At 47.8% G+C, this 11,634-nt stretch overlaps 1 pseudogene; it reads right to left on the bottom strand.

Moving 5' to 3' along the window:
* Positions 1 to 384: 384 nt before the first annotated feature.
* LOC121036964 (transmembrane protein 258-like) lies at positions 385 to 10,953 on the bottom strand (annotated as a pseudogene).
* Positions 10,954 to 11,634: the final 681 nt, after the last annotated feature.

Below are 11,634 nucleotides of genomic sequence, written 5' to 3'. Positions count from 1 at the left end.
GTCTCAAAAATAAATAAACGTTAAAAAAAAAAATTTAAAAAAAAATAAATAAATAAAAAATAAATAAAATGATATTTTGTTGGGATGCCTAGGTGGCTCGGTTGGTTCAGCATCCAACTCTTGGTTTCAGCTCAGGTCATGATCTTGCAATTTCATGGGTTCAAGCCCCGCATCGGGCTCCGCGCTTGGCAGCATGGAGCCTGCTTGGGTCTCTCTCTCTCTCTCTCTCTCTCTCTCTCTCTCTCTCTCCCCTTCCACCACTTGCACTATCTCTGTCTCTCTCAAAAAATAAATAAACTTTGAAAAATTTTAATGATATTTTGTTTATCGTGGACTTTTGGCATTCGTTTTGATTTTTAAAAAAGATTATATTAAAATATGATCTTGAGTACAGGGTGGTTTTTTTTTTTCCTCAGTTTCATATCGGCCTTCATTGTGAGCTGCAAGTGGAACACTTCCAGCAATAGTAAAAAAAAAATAATAATTCACAAAAGCAGGGATTTGGGGAAGCCACCTGGTTGTAACCCTTTATATGTAGATGCCAACCCAGAATAGCCGGAAGAAGGCTCCAAAGTCCATGAAAAGCAAGGCCACCAAGGAGGTGAGGAGCTTTTATAGATATCCCGAGTGTACTTGGTGGAGGTAATTTCATAAATGAAGAACCAGGTGGTGAAGAACATGCTATGGCCAACAACACCACAGTCAGATGGGAGAAGACAGCCAGGTTCGCGGGACTGGTGTATCTGCTCATGACCTCAAGCTCCATTTTGCCAGGCACAAGGTAATCCACTGCTCTGCCACTGGAATAACACATTGGCCTGATTACAGGGTTTTTTACATTCCCTGAAATATGCCCAGGCTGAGTGCCATACCTGCTTCACCCTACTCCCAGCCCTTCTTCACAAACCTCTTAGTCAAGGAGGTCTATTGCTTCAGTGGCTTGATCTAACTCACCTGTTAGTCCAAAGCACATGGGATCGCTCATTTTTCTGGGCATCCTGTAAAGCATGAAGTGAAGAAACATAAGGAAAGAAGAAAGCAATCTAGAATTCCCCTTGAGTAGTTAGGGTTTCTGTTTGTAAGTCATGGCCCAGTTTTTTCCTACTCGAATTAAGTTACCTAAATTCTTTTTCCCTAGAAGATAAATTGATGGCCCAGAATGGACACTGGACAATGTCAGGGGCAATCCCTTAAATAAAGCAATGAGTTTCCATCCAGTTTGTGTGTAGGAACAGGTAGGCTTTTGTGTCACAAATCCAATTACCAATCATTGAGAACCACTCAGTGGTCTATTTTTCACCAAAATACCCCTATGAGATAACCAAATAGCACCGTAACGTTTTGAAACCATTTGTCAAGAAAAATTAGGTGTCAGCCAAGAATGTTTGTAACATACAGATCATTAGGTAGATCCAGAGCAAAGAAAAATGTCTTCTAGGACTCGTGAAAGTGAGACAGCCTCCAAATAGGCACCACCTGCTCCCTGGCCCTCTGCTGTCAAGGTCCCAGCTCAGAAAAGGCCACGTACAAAGATTTTAGCCCCCACCAAAGTCCCCAGTATTGGTAAGGTACATGATAGGAAGTTTCTGATTTTGAATGCCTGGCCTGTTGCTGTGTCTAAAAAGTCACCCTAATAGTAAAGTCCAGTTGCCAAGGAAACAAGCTGACTCAGTATAAGAGATTGAAACAAAGGAAAACTGGGTGAGTCCCAAAGTAAAATGTGCACAAGCCTAACAGGAAACATGGTTATATGCCTTAGCCACTTCATGGGCAAATTATCCAGGGGTCAGCCTCAGGCCACTCTGTTTTGGACTATCCTAGGCTCAAAGTAAAAAGACTTGGACCCTCGCTGGGAACCCCTCACCCATAGCGTGTACTTCATGGACTCTTGAAGCTTGATGACCCTTAAGGGGGTCATTAAGTCATTTTTGTAGGACCCCGAATGGCACTCAGGAGTCCACAGGGTCCTGAACTGCCTCCCACACTCCCATTCAGCCCAGACCACAGGGTTGCCTACAAGTTCCTTCCTTGTCCATTTGGCATCTGGAAACAGGAATGAAAAAGGATCCAGAGAGAGTCAATCTTGGACTTTTCAGAGATGGATGGGTCTCCTTAGATAAATGGTTCATAACTTTTCATGGGTCCTAGACCCTTTGAGAACTGAACTAATGCTGTTGGTCGTTTCCTCAGAAATTACACATTGTCATCTACATACAATTCTGAATACGTCATCTCCATACACAATATTGAATGTAATGTCAGGCACCCTTGAGCTTCATGGACCTCAAATTAAGACTGTTTCTCTAGGTAGACCTGCTTCTGAGGACTGTTAGGGACCTCTGAGATCCCAACAGAGGCAGAGCATAAGGAGGGGGCTGCCAGCATTCTCCTGGCTTCCGGATTCAGACACAGAAGACATCGGCCTGGCAGCTTGTGAGGAGAGGTTAGTTTTTCAGTTACCCAGGGAGATGCTGGCCAGGTCATCCACTGGAGAGATAGTCAAGAGCTTGCAGAAGGAATTAATTCACTTTCCAGAGTCAGCCAGATAGCCAGGTCCCAGGCAACAAAGACAACTGTTTACCCAATGGGTCTTCTGGGGAGTTGATCTCAGAAATTCTGAGCCTGCCCTTTTAGACAGCAGCCAAACTGAATGCCAGGCAACTTTGTGGTCAGTTGGGGTTAGACCAATGGTGCACAGGGCAGGCTTGTTCTGAGGCAAGGATGTCCCTACCATTGTGTCAACACAAGAGTCAAAAATCAGCCTTAGCCGGGGCCTCCAAAGGGCATCTTGACAACATGAGAGCACTCATGCTTTCATGAGGCAGAAGAGGGACTGGGAAAGGGACAGGTGGCTCTGAGCTCAGCGAGTCAGGGGGTGGCCTCTAGATGTAATGTGTGGGTTTCTCTTGCAGCCCCTCTGGCCCTGAGGTCACTCTCCCCACCTCCCTGCCCTTAAGTCAGGTGCTCTGAAAAGAACACACAGAAAGCAGAGAGAGCCTAAGAAAACTGGGGAGAGAATTCCTGGGAATAAGAACCTGCACACTTCTGGGTGCCGCAGCATCTGGGGTGGGGTGACAGCACAGTGCACCCCTCTTGAGGGGCAAATGGAGATGATAAACCCCATCACCCATGGAGCAGCCCCTAAGCTGACAGCCCCCTCCACGATCAAACATTTGGCCTCACTTCACATGCCACCTACTCTGCTCTACTGGACAAGTCACTCTGCTGGGGCCCCCTTGCCCATTGCTTGAGGCGACAGGAGAGTGAGACTGAGGTAAGTGCACCAAGGGCAAGTACAGGCGGCAGGAGTCCTGGGAGCCGGAAGACAGGACCTCTCAGTCACAAGCTAGTTGTGGGATCTTGAGCAAGCGACCCGGTGTCTCAGGGCTTTCTTTCACTTCAAAAACTGTAAGCTCTGACAGAGGTAAAGCACTAAGTGCTCAGAACCCACCCAAGCACCATGAGCTCTCCTGTGCTGGCTCTCCTGACACCGTCCTCGCTGTGGAGGAGGGGGCATGATAACTTCAGTGACCCTTGGGGACACTGCTTCCCACACAGCACAGTCCTGAGGGCCAAATGGGATGACAAGTGACAACCTTGCTTTTGTCAAGGGTCCAGCAGGAACACGGTCATGAACTCTGGGGATTCTTCACATCCCAGTTCCTTCTGACAAGATGAACGGTGCCCATCCTGCAAGGCACAGCAGACTCTCTGTGGGAGCTTCTTTTAAATGACATAAAACAAAAGCATTCTTTTTACTAATCTTAATTTTGAAAATTTTCTTTCACATGAAGCCGCAGATACACAAGTAGGAAGGACCTTAAACATATCTTTGGCACAGATTCATAAAACATTCGCTTCACAAAAAATTCTAGAAACTGGAAGGGAAAAAAAGCATTCTTGAAAAGAATTACATTTATAGTAAAGTTCCCAATCCCTAAGTGAAATGGAGATCAGAGGGAGGCCCCTCTTCCAGCCCAAATTCCACTCCGGGAAAAAGAGAGGAAGCATTGCCTTGAGACCCCCGCCCTCAGGTCTCCCTAGAAATGATTTTACACTGCTTGTCTTTGAAACACTTGTTTCAAAATTTGTGCTTGCTATGTATACTTTCTTGGTGTTGTCACTTCTGTCCTGTCCTTGGCCAGAGTTTGCCCTGTAGCCACTGGCAGGGGTGAGGAGGTCAGGGGCTCTCTGGTACTAAAGAAAAGCTCGCCTGCATTCCAGATGGGTCCACAGTTTTGTCATTTTTCCTCCAGTCCTTGACTCCTTGTAAGTTTTTACTTGCTCAGATGGTTTTTGCTTGTTGCTTGGTATTTCTGCACTTTTTCATACCTTTCATTTCTCTCATCCTTTCTGCATATCTAAGGCCATCACCGCTGCTCACTCTAGCCCTGTGGGCCTCTGCAGGCTGGTGTACCCCTCTGGAGCCCCAGCAAGTGTGGCCTTGCACCTTCTGCACCCAGACTAACTGCTTTGAGGCCTCTCGGGGGATTCCCTAGGCGAGGCAGAGTCCCATTCTCGGGCACATTTAGAAGCTAGAGAACCAGTTTGAACATTGCTGACTGGTTGTGAAGGACTTTCCTAATTCCAGAAGGTGGGTCAAAAGAGCCCTCTTGACTCAGATGTGATTTTTCTGGAAAGATTTTATGAATATATCTTCTGAGAGCTGAATTTTGGATTCCAGCCTCGTGGGGTTTTCAAAAGGTAAATCTGCTGCTTTAGCCTTCTATTCACAATCTGGCCATACTCTAGGCACTTGCTATATTTCTGTGCAGGTATTTTTAAACTTTGGCTCAGTTCATCGTTGATTCACTCAATGTCTCCAAGAATAAAGTGGTAATAAGCACTGCCTTCCAGAACACATCAAGAAATGGGCCCAGACCATGGATGCACAGGCAGCATAGACCTTAAATCGCCCAGTCCTTCTTAACAGATGTTATTTCATTAAAAGCCCTGACCTTGCCACACCTTGAAGTCTTGGGCCTCTTGTAGGCCAGAGTCAGAGGTGTTGAGTTCTTGGGGCCACATGGGCCTCCTAGCATATCCAGCCCTCTTCATGCACTTCCATCCCCAGACTTGCTTCTCTACTCTCTGGTCTTCTCTGATACACAGTGAACCTCCTCACTTCACTCACTCTGTCTTTCACTCTGAGGGTCCTCCGATGACCTCCTTTGGCTGGTGTCTATCCTGTGATGGGCTCCTGGTCTGACACTCATTCTGCCTCTCTCACACACTGAGCTAGAAGTGGGGTGACCCCTCAATCCTGGACCTCCCCAACTCCTCATTGAGCCCCAGGAACGTGATGCCTCCCAGGGACCCAATGGTCTGGGAAGATTAGGGGAGAGAAGACCCCTAACAGGAGAACAGCTGCTCAGAAACACTGTGTGGGTGGAGACTGGCACACCTCCTGATCTTTCCCTAGTCCTACCCCAGTGAAGCTGCACCCAGAACACATGACTGGATGTTTCTGTGGCAATGCTATACAACCTAAACTGTTGTCTCTGCATCACTTCCAGGTCTCCACATCCCCATCTTTAATTCAGTGCTCAGATGTCCTGAGGCAGTGAGCCAGAACACAAAGAAATGGCAGCTCAAATGGAGGGTCAGGGTCCTAGGGAAGGGATGGCCAGGGTACTTTTGACAGGAGAAAGAGGGCCTTGAGGTCAGGGCCTATGAACCTAGGGACCAATGCTGTACTACCTTGGGTGATCAGGGATTTGGGGTTTAAAAAGCTTAGGTTAAGGAATAAGCGTAAAAGACCCATGAGAGGGAGCCTAGAGGTTCATGGAGCCCCAGGAAGCAGAGATATAGAACCAGCTAGTAAGGGAGTAATAGGGCAAGGGGACAGAACAGCTTGTCCTAATGAAGGCCTCCTCCATTGCAAAGCAGTCATATAATGAGCCTCCCGGCCACTGTAGACATGTGAATGTGAGCAGACTCCCTGGCATTCTTGCAAGGGAATCTGAGCCCTGGCTCAGATATTGGGTGGGAGTGAAGAAAGAGGCTCTTTGTAAGTGTTTCAAATCATAGTTATATATCACATAGTTTGAAGAACCAAATATCTCTCTAAGGCTGCATGACAGAAAACAGCGACTCCCTGTCTCCTTCTCCCACTGCCTGCTCCCAGAGGAAATCATTCCCAAGTTGGGCTTTTCCATCCCTGAGCTCTGCCAGGTCACGTTTCACTTCCTCTGAGGTCCTGCCACCTTCTCCTCGGCTCTTGTATCAAAACATGTGTCCCTTGTTTGCAGAGGTAACTCCTTTATCAGTTTGTGTCATGTGAGACAAGATGTTCGGTCAAACTTTCCAGGTGACTCATAGCAGGTTTTCTTACTCATCCATATGTGTTTCCTTTACTTCTCTTTCTGTGCAGTATCTTCAAAGTGACCCTTTGCTGCTTCTTTTTCCTTAACTCATCTTGAAGGTGAGTTTTTCCTGGACCATATTTGCATAAGACATTTATGCCAGGAAGACTCCAGCGTTGTGTCCTAGGCTTGCATAGATTTTGCTGTGATTCAGGTTTTGTATGTAATCGTGTTTCCCACCTTAAAAGAAGTAGTGGGATATTTTGTATATGAGAGGTTATAAAGGTAAGATATAAAGAGCACTAATAGGGGCACCTGGGTGGCGCAGTCGGTTAAGCGTCCGACTTCAGCAAGGTCACGATCTTGCGGTCCGGGAGTTCGAGCCCCGCGTCGGGCTCTGGGCTGATGGCTCAGAGCCTGGAGCCTGTTTCTGATTCTGTGTCTCCCTCTCTCTCTGCCCCTCCCCCGTTCATGCTCTGTCTCTCTCTGTCCCAGAAATAAATAAACATTGAAAAAAAAAATTTTAAAGAGCACTAATAAAGGCCAGTATCTTTGTAAGTAAAGACTCAGCCTATGAAATAGAACACACCGTTATCTCAGATGTCTTCTGCGTGCCATCTCAAGGGTGAAAAACATTGGCACTGGATGTGGACATAACCCCCTGACCCACTCTGAGGTCCATTTTTATCTTCCGTTTTAGTGATTTCCTTGATTTTCTTTGTAGTTTTACTACATTTGTGTTGTATCCTGAAAGGGCTGGCCTCCTATGCCCTTGAACATTCTCTGTCTGTGGCCTTGTGCCCAGGTCTTCCTCTCAAGCACTTGGGATTCAGCCTCAGCCCAGAGGCCAATCTCTTCATACAAGCCTTTTCGATGTCAAAAAACCAAGACTCAGCGTGGTTTTACACCCAACACATTTTGGCGTTTCCTGGATAGCCACCAGCCCCAGAGGCTTGCCCCCTCACCTTACCGCCCTGACATGGCAATCATGTGCAAAAGAGACCCTAGAAATAATAGGTGTGGCACTACCCTTTACATTTAATTAGCTCCACATTTTTTATTAGTGCACCATTAAATGGTTGACCTGCTGACCTACTTATCTATCCCACAGGGTAGGAAAAGCTATAAAATCTAAAAATGAAGTTCAATGGTTCAGAGGTTAATTTTGTATAGGCAAATGTACAAAGCATTAATAAAATATTGTATTAATAAAAACATTTTAGGGTCTGTACGCTTTACAGGGTGACTTGGAAAGCCGGGCTGTGTCCGTGAACTCATGCCCTCCGGAGACACGTGATATAGTTCTGTATCAAACCCCCAAAAAAGGTTACTTCTCTTCATTCTAATATTGCTGGTTACTGTTATAATTTAACCACTCAGTCTTGTCTTCAGCAGATGGTTTCTGCTTTTGTGCCATGCTTGCTGGAAGATCCATTACAAGTTAAAAACCAGAAATTGCATATCCAACAAAGGACTGTCTCAAAGCCAGGGTGGAAAGGATCGGTTGGATACTAAGCAAAGGATGCTACAAAAAGACTCATGGGTACAGGATTCTTAGCAACAGCTAACATTACCTGTTAAGACTATCCCAGGGAACTGGGTAAGGAGTCCTAGGATTCTGAGTTTGAAGAGAAACAAGTAAGTCACCACGACTCTGGGGCTGGGGCACTGACCTGTTTCAAGAGTCCTCAGTGTATTGTTTCATTGTGCATTGGCATGGCATTGCCCTCAGTGTCCGGGGGGGGCAAAGTCCCACAACTTCAGTCAATGGGCCTTCATGCTGACTTACAACCTCCACGAATAGACAGTAGCAGGCCTGTGCCCTGGTGGACAAGAAAATGGAGACTCAGTGATAGCCAGCCCAGCAGGCCTCCTCCTGCCCCTCAGTCTCCAGCCCCCATGATGAGATGACACAACAAGGCTCATGCCTGGCGAGACATCTGTGGCTCACACTTCTCCAGGCTCATCGTCTGCTTCAGCCCTGCCCAAAGGGGGTCTTGGCATCAAGAAGAAATCTTATATTTTGAAGCAGTCCGTGATGTGGCCAGTCAGGACAATTTACCTACTCCCAGCCCTCAGCCTGATCCTTTTCCCAGAGCAAGGCAGTGAGACAGAGAAGGCATTTGAGAGCAAGGCTAAAAACCAGTTGGGATCAAAGTCACACTGGCTGAGCATATGGAACCTGAGTGACAACTCCTGAGTTCATGCCCCAGCTCTGCCACGGGAGCTGTGGCCGCTCTGCATTTCTGTTCTCCCTTTCTGTAGAATGATGATGAGAGCCTCACCATTTTGGCTTGTTACAAATCTTGAATGAATGAATGCGTTCAAAGAACTTAGAACAGCACAGCATCATGAGCGACCATGGTGTTATATCTCATTTTCACCTGGAGACCCGGAGGAAAATGTTTCCTTTGAGCTCTGATGGCCACTGATTCAGCCCCAGCCTGGATTTCAGCTAACATCATGGGCAAGTGCTTCATCAAGGGCACTCATTGATGACATGGGAGCAAGTTTCTGAAGTCAGTACAGTATGTTCCTGTAGTTTCCCTAGAACAATGTTGTTCCCTCCCTCCTGCCAGAGCCCCTGTACCTGCCTGCGCCCCCTCCCTGCTGGAGAACCTGATATTTCTGCTTCCATTTTTGCCTCCACTTCTTCAGGGCAGAATTTCTGCTCCCCCAGGAGCAAGGTAGGTGAGAAAAAGGCTATGGCTGAGCTTCACTCCATGTTGGCAGACCTGAGCGACTTGCCTGACACATTGCCAAGCATTCCACGTAACACATGCTTCTGTCAGAAATGCGTCGTGTGTATCATTTGGAAGTTATAAAGCAACAATGTCTCCTGCTGAAGCTTACATTTCACCGACCTTTGAAGTAACATTTTAGTGAATATCCTTGTCAATAATTATCTTGTGCATGTCATTGTTTTATAGAATAAATTTTTATTTTTAAGGTTTATTTTTGAGAGAGAGAGAGAGAGAGAGAGAGAGAGAGAGAGAGAGTGCAAGTGGGGGAGGGGCAGAGAGAGGGAGACAGAATCCAAGCAGGCTCTGCGATGTCAGCATAAACTGTGCTTGAACCCACAAACTGTGAGGTCATGACCTGAGCTGAAATCAGATGCTCAACTGACTGAGTCACCCAGGCACCCCTCTTCGAATAATTTTTTAGTAATAGAATTATTGAGTTCGTGTAAGAATTTTGACACATACAGCCAAATAAGACTTCCAAACAACTTGCGACCAATTTACACTCTTACCAGCAGTAAACTAGTATTCCTGTTTCCTGAACCTTTGCCAAATGCATATTTCATAGCCTCTATCTCTCTATGTATCACTGCCAGTTTCCTAGACAAAAAATTGTAAGTCTTTGTGAATTATAAAAGTTCCCGTGAAAGTTTATCAGTTGGCTATTGCCAGCATAGCAATAGCAATCCACAGAAACAACAGGGGATCCCTTCTTAGGCTCTCGGCAGTAGTTTAGAGAAGGAGGAGTGGAGCATGGGATTTAGCCATGAACCAGATAGGAGATGGGGTGAGAAAACAGGTTCAAAGCCGGCTCCTTCCCTGGAAATGGGGAATGCTGATGGATGATCAAGTTTTTTGAAGCATGATCATCAGTAATTTTACCTTGACCAGGCTCAATTTGAGATCGTTATTAGACACCCACGTGTGGATGTAGATAAGGTAGATTGCCATTTGGGCCTTGTGTTCAGAAAAACGGACTGGAGACAGCAGTTTGGAGAGTCAGCCCACAGGATTGAAACGACAGCCTCAATAACTTCACTTAGCGGGGTGACGAGAAAAAGAGGAAAGGTCTAAGGCTAATCCTGCCACCATCTCAGGTGGAGAAGGCGAGGTTCAGGGGGACCCACTGAGAAAAGACCAAGGAACGTCCCCTCAAGCAAAGTGGGAAAAGGACTTCAAGGAAGAGGGAAGGTGAGGTAAAATGGAAAGCCTGGAGGTGTGGCTGGGAGCGAGAAATGGGTATCACCCCCGCAGGGGCAGTTAGTGCAACCTCTTAACCACTGTAATCAGGGCTCCAAATCCACCTCCCCAAAAGGCTCTTCCTTCCTCAGGGTCATGGATGGCCCAACAGCTCCACACGTCGTTTACCGGACGCAAAACTCCCAGACCACACACACCCAGTCCCAAGGCCTAGGTCCTAGACCACACACACCCAGTCCCAAGGCCTAGGTCCTAGGGGTCAGGAGTGGGCCAGACTGTCCCCTCCAACACTCCCCTCCAACCCAATGTCTGACAGTAGGAAAGGCGCACTTTGCTCAAGACCCCCAAGGAATGTTATTACCTTGAGGAAGAAAGGAATGATTATCGAGGAAGAAACAACTTTGGTGTCGGGGACACGGAGTCAAGGACCTGAGAGGCCAGGGTAAGTAGAAAGAATCTGCAAGGTGACTCGGATGAGAAGGGAGGAGGGGCCCAAATCTTCACTAACCAACAAGGGGAACGGTGGGGACTCCGAAAGACTTGTTTTCGCGCTGTCGCAGCCCGTCAGCCGCTCACCTGCTCCTTGGGTACCTGTGCCTGTCTCCCTAGGTGAGGCCACTTCCTCTGGGGAAAGTCCTCCCCTCCCCAACTGGCCCAGGCTGTTTGTGATCCCCTTGGCAACACGGGGCCCGGGGCGGGACCGCGAGGGGCGGGGCCGGGAAGGCGCTATTGTGATGCGCCTGGAGCGGAGCCGCGGATTGGCCGGCATGTGCGGCGTGGGGCGGGGCTAGCAGAGGGGCGGGCCGAGAGGCCACCAGGAGGCTCTTGAGGCAGCTGCAGCTAAGGGAGCCGGCACTCGGGAAAATTCCCATTGCTGGGGCCTGGCGAAGCTAGAAGGGAGGGGCGCCTGGCTGGCTCAGTCGGCAGAGGATCCGGCTCTTGATCTCCAGGTTGTGAGTTCGAGTCGCACGTTGGGTGTAGAGATTACTTAAAAAGATATAAGAAGGCGTATGCCCTTTACCACTGGGAGTGAAGAGGCTACAAGGCTACGGAGACATCAAACACAGTCAGTGAAGGAAGTGAACCATGGTCCTGCAGTGGAACCTTCCATGCACCCCAGAAGGCCTGGAATGAAGCTCTAAGGGGCTCAGTCAGGACGGGAAAGTTGTCCACGAGGTGTCCTCTGGGGGTCGGAGCTGGGCAGAGCCCTGTGCTCTTCTTGACACGTTTACAGAGGTGCTGGTGGCCCCCTGCCTGAATACCTGATGGGTCTGGTTATCAGGAGGAGTTCTGAGTGTTTAGTGTGGGGAGCCATTTTCTTCTGGGGAGTTCTTTTTATGGGGGACTACTTCCTATACTACGAATAAGTGGGGCAGCAAATAACTTTA

The sequence above is a fragment of the Herpailurus yagouaroundi genome, unplaced genomic scaffold, assembly GCF_014898765.1.
Source record: "Herpailurus yagouaroundi ecotype Mexico unplaced genomic scaffold, PumYag 163, whole genome shotgun sequence".
Taxonomy (NCBI): domain Eukaryota; kingdom Metazoa; phylum Chordata; class Mammalia; order Carnivora; family Felidae; genus Herpailurus; species Herpailurus yagouaroundi.
Note: the sequence above shows the minus strand (reverse complement) of the source record. Positions and strands in the feature narration are given on the sequence as shown.